Below are 12,796 nucleotides of genomic sequence, written 5' to 3'. Positions count from 1 at the left end.
AACAGCCTTAAAATGAAAATTCAGAAAAGCTATGCTTCTGGCCTTGACATGTCATCTCCATTTCTCATGGAGACTTTGAATGTGGCCAAGGGAGCAGTGGAGACAAATCAAAAAGTGATGCAATGTTCCTAAGGCCCCATGTGAGAAGGCCTAGTGAGAAAGGACCCAGCAAGCCCCACCTCACAACCACAGTGAGGTTAGTTATACACACAAGTATACTACAACACTTACTAGAATTAGACTCCAATCGAATTGCATTAGAACTGTGGGGTGTGGATTCTCAGTGTGGCAGCAGTTTAGAGGCAGGGGAAGCAGCCAGAATCCCCCAGACTCATCCAGCTGTGGCTTGACGGGTATCTGAGGAGAAGGGTTTGTGTCTCCTAGTCAAGCTGCTACTTTCACACCCTTTGAAGTTAGCTGTTGCTGAAAGGGATCTGCTGACCTCCAGAGAGTAAGCTCAGGATGGGATTTTGTGAAAGAGCAAAAGAGAAAATCCCATTGTTTTTCTTCCCAAGCCCCAAAAGAGAAAAGCCACAATGACAATTGTTTTTCTTAACAAAAGGTTTAAATATTTAATGCCGATTGCTGAGACTTATTACACTCTTTTGGGGGGACTTAGGAACCACAACTCCTGTTGAGATTTTTTTTTAAGGAAAAGGAAAGAGCGGAATAAAGAAGTAGGAAAAGGAAAGGAGTGGGGTGAGGAAGATGATGGATGAGAATTTGTGGAAAAGATGAAGGGACTGGTAGAAACTGGATCTTTTCCTGGGTTTGGAGGAGAGGATTTGAGTCGTTGGGCAACTGTAAATTTGGGCTGCACTGTCAGAGGTGCATTTTAGCAGCAGTATAAGGCAGGCTCCCAGAGATATGTAGTTGGATAAGGAAACCTGGCAATAAGACAAGAATCTGAGAAGAGGGCAGTGAGGTCATGTTGCCTCAAAAACAGTGCTGCTCCTCCCAGGCTTGACTCTACCCCATATATGTTTGCCCCAAAGCTTATTTGTTCCATTTTCTTTCCCAGATACTAAGAAAGAAAGCAGCAGTTTTTACACTAAACTTTCTACCTTCATCCTCAAACCTTCCCCAAATTGCTTCTTTTTTGCTAAATGTTCAAATTTTTATGAATAACTTTAGAACAAATACAATAAAAAATCCTTATAGTTGTATAGCATTTTACAATTTTGAAAGAACTTTCATATATACCAACTAAACCCTCAGAACATCCCTGTGAGGTAGGCAGATTAGATGTTATTTTCCTATTACAGGAGAGAAGATTAAGGCCCAGAGGTGAAATAAGGTTACACAGTTGGTAAATGATGAGCCAGGACTAGAACCTAAGCCTTCTGACATGCTGCCTCCCTGAGAACATTTAAGTTAGAATATTCTATGCTATATAATAGACATTTCTCTTCTATGATGTTGATCAGATCTGTTTTTAATAAGTTTTCAAACTATGATGGACATTTCTATCTTGTTGTGGAAAGTTTTCTCTCAGACTTATCAAGCACCATCCTAATATGAAATGTGATGTTTTAAGCTTTGAGGCTCCTTGGCTATAAATTCTAAGCTATATGAACCACTTATTTTTGAAAATTCTATAAAAGTATACCTAAGTTAAATTTACTTAAATTCAAGAAATACAAAACAGGTCGGGTTATATTTGTGAAAGCTTTGCAATCTTTCGCAATACAATTTTTAGATGTCCATAAATAAAAAAATAGGGAAAAATGTTTAGCAACATAGCCATATTGGGAAACCTAGGCAGAATTCACCTGAAGGCAAGTCTTACCATGCAAATTTGTTTTCCTTATTGACCTTATTGAAGAAGGAGAACCATTAGAATCTACTTTGGGGTTTGATCCATCTTGTATGCAAAATCTTCAGGAACAAGCTAGAAAAGGACTTGAATTATAGCAATAGGAGGTTCAAGAAGTAGTGGTCAATGCACATTATATATGCTAGAAAGGAAGAAAACACTTGCTCTGTAGTGGTTTTTCCTTGGTCCAATGCAAATATAACTTATCAATGCAGCCTTTAATAAGTTTTTGCATCTCCAATGTTAAATTTACTACTCTAGAATGGGTGGAGTTATCACCTTGGAATAAAAGACTGAAACTGAATGCAGTTGACTGCATGTCAAAAGCAGAGTAAAAGTCAACAGGCACAAAAGGCAAGGGAAAAATCAAATTGCTCTTGTATGTAGAAAAAAAGAGCAAATACAAATTTCAATTTAAAGTGAAACAGCATCATTTATGTAAAGCATGTTTTAAAAATATAAACATGATACTAAATTGTACTATCAGGAATGTTACTTTAAAATTATTGGTTTTGGCTTTTTAATTTAAGAGGAATGGGGAAAAACTTAAGCCTGTAGGGGATACAGAAAACAAATGGGATCTAAAAAGGGTGTTGAGAGGAAGTGGGACATGAGGAAAGACCAAAAAGTCAATACATTCAAAAGGGATTTAGAATTCCTTTAAATCAATCTCAGAAATGTTTCCTAAATTGAGAGATTTGGTCAAAGAATTTAGTGACAATAAAAGTGACTATCTTAAAAAGACAGTAGTATTTTAGTACAGATTAGAAATTACGCTGTTAAAGATGAGTCACTGACCCTACTGCAGAAATTGAAACTTAAGTGTTGCTATCAGTGATACATGGCAGAAAACTGCTTGGTATTAATAAAACTCTTAAGAAATAACTACTTATCTTTTTGTAGTTAAAGCCTAATGAGAAAACATTTCTACTCTTACTAATGAAATTTAACAGTTTTAACTAAAGTGAAAAATATTGCAAACTATATTTAAGTTTTCTAGGGTACAACTTGAGAACATCTAGAATGTTCTAGTTCTAATGTATTGGGCTCAAAATCAAGTGCACTTTTTTTTTTTTTTTTTTGGCATGGGAAGGCTCGGGGAATCAAACCCAGGTCTCCAGATGGCAGGTGAGAATTCTGCCACTGAGCCACTGTTGCACTGCCCAATCAAATATACTTTTGAAATGCATCTAAGATAAACTACATTCCTTATATAGTATCATTGTCATCATCTTCATGTTTTCTCTTTAGTGGGTTTGATTCATTGGCAGTATTCTGTGACAAAAGCATGGTAATATTCTTGGGCCCGATCACTGAAAGATTAACTAGAACATTTTGAATTGCAGTTGTTGCAGGAACTGGTTTGGCAGGTGTGGACTGAGATGGTGGAATCTTCACCGTAAATCTTTGACTTGTACTGACACTGGAGTTGCAACTTGATTTGAGACAAATACTGTTCGTGGGGCCACGATGGTAGGAGTGGTAGGTCTGCTAAACAGCACCAACACTTAACCGTGGAACTGGTCTTCATTGGTTGGGTCCCTTTTTAATTAAGGACTTCAGCCTATAGTTTGGTGCTATTAAGCAGTATCTGTCAGGTGGGAGTTTAGGTCCTGTGTATGGCTTAATAAGTTGTTAAGGGTTTGATTTTACTGCCTTGCAATATCCAGTAAAAAAATCTCCTGGGGAAGGAGAGGTAAAAGATTGGTCAGCATGACACAAGATTGCCAGTCTCATATCACCTGCATCAACATTGGTTTCTTACTCTGGTTTGAATAAATTTTTGCATCATCCAGAATTGTAGTCACAGCTTTGGAAAGCAAATTACAACATTTGATTTATAACCCTTGATTTGTACTCTGTAATTCCCATATCCCTCAGGATCTAAAAGATCACCAAAGCATCTTTTAAAGTGTTCTTAGAAGCTGCCATCTTGCTTGACTCCATGTTATTCAGTCAGTCATCATTCCAAATTGTTTCTTTGAGTGAGATCAAACCCCAGGAGCTCCTGTCCCTTCAGCTTCCTAGAAATTTTCCAAACCTGTTGGTAGTCCAGTCTAAATGAACCTGAGTCTGATTACACTCCTAATCTTTTGTTCTTTGCAAAGTTATGTTGCACAAAAGTACCTTTGCTCTGGCAAGGAATTTTTTCTCCTTGAAAAGTGGATAAAATGTATTTATAAATCCATGGACTGCCTTAGACTTGTTGTCCTGCCAAACCTTGAGGTCTATCTTATACCAGATGATGATAAATGTCAATCTTTTGAGTTGCTTTTACTTATTAGTAATGACACACATCTTTTGGCTCTGTTCCATTGCATTTTTATACAATTTTGTTAAAATTGCCATGCAAGAGTCTTCCTGAAAGGATAGCCCATTAGCATACACCACCATCATCACAAGCACAACATTGTTATTGTACTTACAGTAAATATTAGCTTTTTTTTTTTTAATAAACTAGGGTGAGGTTAAACTGCCTAGCTAAAATTGTGAGTGTTGAGCAAGACCCAACTTTGCACAGGAGGCAGCAGCCAATCAGGACTGAAAGGCAGTTTGGTAGGGCTTTAAGGGTCCCTTCCTTATAACCTGTACCAGCACTGCCTCCACAATCACCTCAAATAAACACACAGTTTCTAGTAGAAGCATAAGACCTACTATATAAAAGGCTTTAAGATGAGGCTTCTAGCGAATCTCTAACCAAGTAGGCTGCATTCCTGATATCTGTCTATGTGGAGATTCTGGAGCCACCACTGGCTATAGCTATTTGAAAAGAAGTGTTTGGGGTTTTCCATTTACCAAGAAGATGCAGGTAAAGGAGGAAATCCATTTGTCTATTGCATTAAATCATTAAAAAAATGTTAATTGAATATCTACCATGAGCAAAATGCCCTACAAAAGGAAATGTCATTAGGTTAAGATCCAAAATTCTGAGCCTATTTATGAGGCTCTTCTAGATCTGTCTTCCTGTCCCTTTTTATGTTTCCTGTTTTCTTTTGTCTCCCAGTCTCTGTACTATTCCCTCTGCCTGAAACATTTCCTGCTGTTTTGCATACGCCTAATTTCTATTCTTCTTTCATTCTAAGCTTAATTATGTCTTTTAGGATAGTCTCAACGTTCATTGCTACTTTTGCAGATATTTAGCCACTGTCAGGCGAATCTGCAAAAAAGACCTCAATCTCTGAGCACTAATTCTTTTTGCCCTAGATAACTCAAGCTTATATATATTTTTTGGGGGCTCAGCACATAGGGTTGACTTAAGCTTTTCTGCACAGGAAAACTGACTGGAGTATTATAGCTAACAATGAATTGTTGGTACATTGGCCATGGTAGACCAGAAGCAGCACGGTCAGAAAGTATTGCAGAGCTCTGTCAGTCAGGGTTCTGTGAACAAACCTCTGTGAAACATTTACTTAAGTTACTGATTTGACAGAACTATTCTAAGCTCTGAGGAAAAGACTACAAAAGTCCTACATAAAGCATTAGCATCAACAGTATATAAAAAATACCTAATGATCATGTAAGATTAATTCCAGGATTTCAAGGATGGTTCAATATTTTTTAAAGTGTATTAATTACCATACCAATATACCACACTATCAGACTAAACTAGAAAAGTCATAGGTTCATCTAAGTAGATGCAGAAACAGTTTTTGGAAAAATATAACACTTATAAAAAGTATTATTAGACTAGGAATAGAAGATAATTTATTGATATTATAAAAATAATTAATGAAACATTCACAATGAAAATCATAATACTGAAACTTTAAAGACATTCTCATTAAGATCAGGTACCAAGCAATCATATCCATTAACACTGCTTATATTTAATATGATGCTGAATATTCTAGACAATGTGATAAAGCAAGAAAAAGAAGGGTATAATTGGAAATGAGGAAAGTTTTTTTCTTATTTGTGGTGAATGATATTCTATATAGGTAATATGAGATAATCTATAAACTATCAAAAGTATTAAGAGCCCAGCAGGTTGATGTTCAAAATCAACATACAGAAATCAATAGTGTTTATACATCCCAGTAATAAGCAATTACAAAATGTAATACAAAGAAATCCCTTTCAAAACAGCAACAGAAATTTAAATGTAATGGTGGCCAGCCCCTAGGATGTCCCCTAGTGATCCCTACCTCCTTTGATGGTTGCTCACGTCCTAGTCCCTTCCCACATTGAATAGCGATGATCTTTGTTACCAATAGAATATTACAGGAAAAACAAAATGTGACTTCCAAGGCTCAGTTATAAAAAGATGCTGCAGCTTCAACCTCTCAAGTCCCTTATTCTGAGGGAAGCCAGCTTCCATGTTATAAGGATACTAAGGTAGGCCTAAGGAGAGGCCCATGTGGTGAGGAATTGAGGCTTTTACAAAAGCCAGTGAGGAACTGAGGCCTTGTGCAAATAGCCATCTAGGAAGCAGATCCTCCAGCCCCAATAAAGCCTTCAGATGACTACAGCCTTTGCTGACACTTTGAATACAACCTCATAAGAGTTCCTGAGCCAAAACCACGTAGCTAAGATGCTTCTCAATTCTTGACCCTCAGAAACTGTGAGACAAGAAAAGTCTGTTGTATTAAACCACTAAGGGATGTTTTATTATGTGGCAATAGATAACAAGTACGGTACTTAAGAACAAATTTAACAAAAGATGTGCAAGACATATAGAAAATTTTTTTAAAAAGTTGTTGAAGAACATAAAAGAGAGCTTGAATAAACTGAATAGGTACAATATTTGTTGTTTACAAGGACAGAAATTTTCCCAATTAAAACTATAACTTTAGGGCAATTCTAATAAAAACCCCAACATATCTTGTATGCAACTTGATGAACAAATCTTAATATTCATATGAAAATCAGATGAGCAAAAATTGTCAAGTTTGAGGAAGAACAACCAGATGTGAGGATGAAAGATGGGATATTTAAGCTTGTTTCCCAAATATAAAAATTTATTATAAAGTGGTTATAATTAAGACTGTGTATCAGTATAAGGATGGGCAATTATAAAAATGGAATGGAATAGAAAATCAAGAAACAGATTTAGAAACTTTGTCAGTGATAGAGATACTTTATAGTTCAGTAGGGAAAGGATGTATTATTAAATAGAGTGGGACCAACTGGTTACCCATATAGAAAAAAATAAAATTATACCCTCCTTCATATCATATACAAAAATAAATTTGAGGTAGAGTGGGTACCTACATATGCCAAACAAAACTTAAAAACTTTTAAAGGTTGTAAAGTTTAGTATCTTTGGCTTGGGGAAGGATTTCTTAAACAAGGCACAAAAAGTACAAACCATTAAAAAGACACAACTTGATCATTCTTACTATATTAAAGTGAAAGTTTCTGTCTAAAAAAAGATACTATATGCAAATATAAATGAGACATAGACTAGGGGAATACATTTTACAATGCATATAACCAATAAATTAATACCCACAAATTAGAAATAATTCTTATAAATCAATGAAAGAAAGTGCAAAAGAAAGTTGGTAAAGGACATGAATAGGAAGTCCACAGAAAAGAAATTCAAAAGCCCATTAATATATGAAAAAAGTGATCATTTTTATTATTAATTAAAGAAAAGCAAGGAACATGATATACCATTGCACTTATGACTGGAAAAATTTATTCAATCTGAAAATTCTAAGGGTTGGTAAGGATATGGAAAAAGGAAAGGCTCATTGTGCCAGTTTTAAAAGTATAATGTACCCCAGAAAAGCAGAGCTTTAACCCTGAACCAATCTTGTGGGGGCAGCTGTTTCTAGTAACCCTGATTTAATATTGTAGGCTAGAAACTTTTGATTATCTCCACAGAGATGTGACGCACTTATTGTGGGTATAACCTTCTGATTAGATGGAGAAGTGACTCCAGTCATTACAGGTGCACCTTGATTAGCTTACTGGAGTCCTTTAAAAGTTGAAACATTTTGGAGAGAGCTCAGAACAGAGACATGGATGTTTGGAGATGCTTGGAGCCCAGAAGATGTTACCACATGACTTCCCATGAGATGTTAAGCAAGCCAGAACCTGGGAGGGAGTTAAGGGAAGCCAAGAGACCAAAGCCAGCTCTAGAAAAGCAAAATGAGGGAACCCCACAGTAACTGAGGCTGAAATTAATGGAGTCCAGGAGCAAGTGACCAGCAGATGCCAGCCATGTGTTTTCCTAGCTGAGAGAGGTGTTCCAGACACATTAGCCATTCTTGAATTAAGGTATCTTTCCCTCGATGCCTTTGTTTGGGCATTTTCACAGGCTTAGAACTTTTGAAAGCTGTTTCATTTCTGGTGTATTCTTTCCGATAGCTTAACAAACTAATACACTCATAGACCGCTGGTGCGAGGAAAATTTGCACTGATTTTTGGAAAGCAATTTGGCAATGTCCTGAACAGAAAATGTGCACACTCTGTGTGGTGGTTTGAATCTGTATGTATCACCAAAAAACATGCTCTTAAAGTTAATCCATTCCTGTGGGTGTAAACTCATTGTAAGTAGAACTTTTGATGAGGCTGCTTCAGTTAAAGTATGACCCACTTCAATCAGAATGCATCTTAATCCTCTTATTGGGATCCTTTATGAGAGAGTGAAATTCAGACAAGGAGAGAGAAAACCAAGGAAGCAAGCAGCTAAAATCAATGAAACCCAGAAGAGAAGGGAGAGACCAGCAGATGCCACCATGCACTTTGCCATGTGGCAGAGTAGCCAAGAATCAACGGCAGTGGGTCTCCAGGAAGAAAGTATCACCTTGATGATGCTTTGATTTGGACATTTTCCTGGCCTCAAAACATGATCAAATAAACTCCCAACGCATATTGTTTACAGATCACAAATCTTTTAACTTGTTGATGCTGGTTCTTCAATGTTTTGCTGCTTGCATTTTCTCCATTTTTCTAGTTTCCCAACCAAGAAATGTATTTCTACTGCTTTTATATACAGGTAGTTATTTTTATAGTGACATGTTCTACAGGCATGCTGAACAATGGAATTCAATCCATAAACTTTTAGTTTGCCCAGGATTTAAAGCCTAATCAGAATGTGGATTTCTTAAAAACAATATGCTGCCCCTACAATATACAGTATTTCTGTAACAAAAGTGATTCTCTAAGAAAGTGCTAAGCACTCGGGAGCTACTGTTAAAGATCCAAGCCTTAGACAAGCTTTTCAGGTCTTCCATGTAATGCCACACACACCAGCTGCAGACTGTTTAATTCCTGGGGACCCTACTTACTTAGACCACAATATCTACTCTTTAAGGCAAACTTTGTAGTGAATAATGTAAACATTTTAGCAGTTGGTGCTGAGAAATGAGTGCAAACTGTGGATAATACAGTGAATACATTAACTTAGGGCATTTAATACATTTTTACAAAGCATAAATTAATGTAAAATGCAAATTTTAATTGTAATTTAAGTTTTCACTGTATTTACCTTAGGATGCTTTTGAAATACTTCAACAAAAAAATGTGCACTAAGTTTTCAATACCCAATCACAGGGAACTATCTCTGACATCACTTATTTAAAACCAAGTATTTCATAGCTAAGGAGAAGTTTAAACTTTATGTACAGAACAACTGTTCTATTTTTAAAGTCCAAGCCAGGCCTTAAAATTGTACTTCGGTAAAATGGATCTAATAAAAATTAATCTGCATTGCCACCCTCTTGCCTACTCTTGTCTCCTCTCACCAAACAGCCCACCTCAGGTTTTAAGCTATAGTGCCAGACTTTACAAGCCAAGAGCACACCACCGTGAGAACCTATGACCTCAGACCGATAGCTTGTCTGTGTTTTGAGGAGGGCATATGCTCCTCCTACTTCTTCCAAATAAACTCTTGAGAAGAACACTGGAAACCAACCAAACCCAAACAGGTATGTTTGTTTATGACACATGGTTTAGAGAGGGTGTGGGCATAATATTAAATTTATTTCAGATGTATTAACAGGAGAAATATACATACATATACATGCACACATTCACACACACACTCTCTCTCCCTCTCTCACATACCCTGTATTTCCAAAACACTTAGAGCAAAATCTTTCCTCTTCACATTTAATATTTGGGAATGTTTGAAGTTTGAGGAAAACATTTTCATTAAGTGTTCGATGTTGTGAAGGAGTGCCAGGCAGTGGAAGACTGCTTTGTTTCACATTTCAGAAGCTCCTTAGCACTTGGGGAAAGGAACTAATGAAATGTTTCCTAGTTTAAATTCATTGACAGTAAACTGAATCTTCTAAAATCTAAGATACTAAAGTGCATAGCTATATTAAACACTACCCAAAAATCATGATACTCTAAAGTGGGGTGGGACCCATCATCTCCTTTGAGAAAGTCATAGACAAAAAACTGGGTTGCCTGGTCACAGAGTACTAGAAAAGGCTTATTTAAATTCCAAAGACTGGAGAAACCTAGCTATCACGTGTGAGGTAGCAACATAAAAATGAAAAGTTTTCAGTCATCTGATACTAACGAGTTAGCCCATATCTAGCTGCCAGTCAACTAGCATTTATTGACTGCCTACAATGTAACAGATAGTATAATAGGCCCTTCTGGAAATACAAACATGAACATGATACAGATTTTGCCCAAAAGGAGATTAAAGTCTCAGGTAAAATATATATTTTCGGGAGTGATAAGTTACAGGTAATGGGGCCACTATAGTATTTTTAAATAACTTCCTAGATAATTAAAATAGTTGTATATAGTTTTATTTCCTGTCCCTGCAATTTTGAGTTCTGTTAGTTTGGAGGTCTTGGCACCTGAGAAAGAAATGCTTCTACCAGGAATGCTACAATGATTCCATTGAATTGGAAGACAAGACAGTCGCTTGACATTTTGGCCCTTTATGTCTGAACCAAAAAGGCGAAGAAAGGGATCACTTTACGGAATAGACTGATACCGATTAACAGGAATTGGCAATACTTAATTGGGGCAAAGAGGGTTATGTCTGGAACCCAGGAGGTTCTCAATACACTACTCAGTGCTTCCATATTCAATAGTAAAAGTTAATGGAAAACTACAGCAATAAAAAACAAACATACAGAACCATTGAAAATTCAGACCCTTCAGGAATGAGTTGGGATTACCTTATTAGGTTAAGAACCTCAACAAGCTGAGGTCCTGACTGAGGGATCATGGAGTAAGTAAAGAATAAGGAAATTATAAGCATCAACTATGACTTTTCATTTACAGCCTATATTTCATAATATATTTATATAATATAATAAATAAATTTCATTTATAGCCACACAGCCTATAACAGCAGCTCATATTTTCCCCTTGATTTTGTAAAATGCAGTTGTATTGAGATATATTCACACACCACATGAACATCCAAACCTTACAAACCACCTAAGTATACAATAAGAGTCCCTTGATTTTTATGTGCATGTTTTATATATAAACACACTCATTTCTTTTCATTTTCCTTCTTGCCTTTATTTTATACAGGGGTTGTTGTGGTAGCTAGCTTTACAGTTTAATATTCAGATGAACTGTGACTGAATTTGGACAGCAATTAACATGGCCCAGAGGTGGCTACTGAGACTATCTCCCAGAGATGGATACTATGTATGACTCTTAGGATTTTGTGTCTGCTTATATTGGGAAAAGGGTGAAAACATCATTGTATGTATCCTAATATATCCTTGTATGTAGGATAGTTACATCTTGTTAAGCGGGAGCATAAATGTGCTTTTGATGTTGAATGTAAGTTCAAATATGAATGCTGAATAACTAAAGGGATGTGCTGGTGAGTAGCTGTTACTCTTAGCTCCAAATCTACTCTTTGTGATGCCACATGGAACCCTGCAAATCAGCTTTCTCCTCTGCCATATGACTCCCTAGTAGACTCGACCAACAGCAGGTGCTAGAAGGAGACTGCAAGTCTGGAAGGGGAAGGTGGGATTTGCTTCTTCCTATTTACTTCTTGTTCATGTCAATGTCAACACAGCAACCATCTTCATAATGGCAACAATAGTTGATTCCAGTAGTAGCAGGTAGTTCCAATTGTAGTTTCTCCACATGACCAGAACCAGCCCCACTGCATCCCTGAGAGACACCAGCATCAGCTGGACACTGACCCTGCTCAGAAGTCTGGGCTTCTGCTCAACTGGGTGTTGCATCCAAGCCTAAATTCTAACAATCACAATCTCTATTCTTTGTTCCTCAAGCTTCAAGGTGGCAGCTTCTTCCTAAAGTTATTATCTCTGGGATATTGCAGCTTACTTCTTTTGCCTTTTCAGTTCTCTAACACTGGTTAACAATTTGTTCTATTAAATTCCCTCTGTTAAAATAATTGATGTGATTTCTGTCTCTTGAGTGAACCTCAACTGATACAATGAACACTTTCTCCCCAATATCCATTCCACTCCTCCCACAATGCATAGAAGTTATGTATTTGAGAGAGATTGATCCCACTCCCAAATCCAGGGATGGGCTCTACTATGTCTAAGTCAGGATAATCCCTTCCCTGTTTTTTTGGAAATCAAGAACCAAAAGTGGGGTCATTTTAAAGTGACTGGTTCAAATAACCCAGGCATCAGCCAATTAGCTTGTGGTGTTCCTCTGGTAGAAGGGATTATTTAGGGGTGGCGGTGACTAAATTCTTGGAGAAGAGACTCTATCTTCTTCTGAACAGGGTTTTGCTTAAATGTGAAGCCAAGATCTACTGGAGCCATTTTGCCATTGTAAGGGGAACCAACCACAAATGAAGTTAAACCAAAAAGGATGACAGAGTTGGGGAATCTCACAAAGAACAGGGTGTTGAGTCCTAATCAATGCTTAATGTACAATGGACATTTTGATTAAGTGACCCAATAAATCTTCTTTATTGCTTAGGTTAATTTGTTAGCTGTGAAATTACTTGTCGATAAAAAGCTTACAATACAATCATCTTGTAACCAAACATATTGGTGATTATAAACGACCATACAGGTTTTTCTTAAGATGCAATTTTATATACATGCATTG

At 36.8% G+C, this 12,796-nt stretch overlaps 1 protein-coding gene and 1 pseudogene across 1 annotated transcript in view; both read right to left on the bottom strand.

Moving 5' to 3' along the window:
- Window positions 1-12,796, bottom strand: part of MYO3B (myosin IIIB) — a 510,258-nt gene that overhangs the window by 56,952 nt on the left and 440,510 nt on the right. The window lies entirely within an intron of this gene.
- LOC143677742 (transcription initiation factor TFIID subunit 9B pseudogene) lies at window positions 3,026-3,763 on the bottom strand (annotated as a pseudogene).

The sequence above is a fragment of the Tamandua tetradactyla genome, chromosome 3 (assembly GCF_023851605.1).
Source record: "Tamandua tetradactyla isolate mTamTet1 chromosome 3, mTamTet1.pri, whole genome shotgun sequence".
Lineage (NCBI taxonomy): Eukaryota > Metazoa > Chordata > Mammalia > Pilosa > Myrmecophagidae > Tamandua > Tamandua tetradactyla.
Note: the sequence above shows the minus strand (reverse complement) of the source record. Positions and strands in the feature narration are given on the sequence as shown.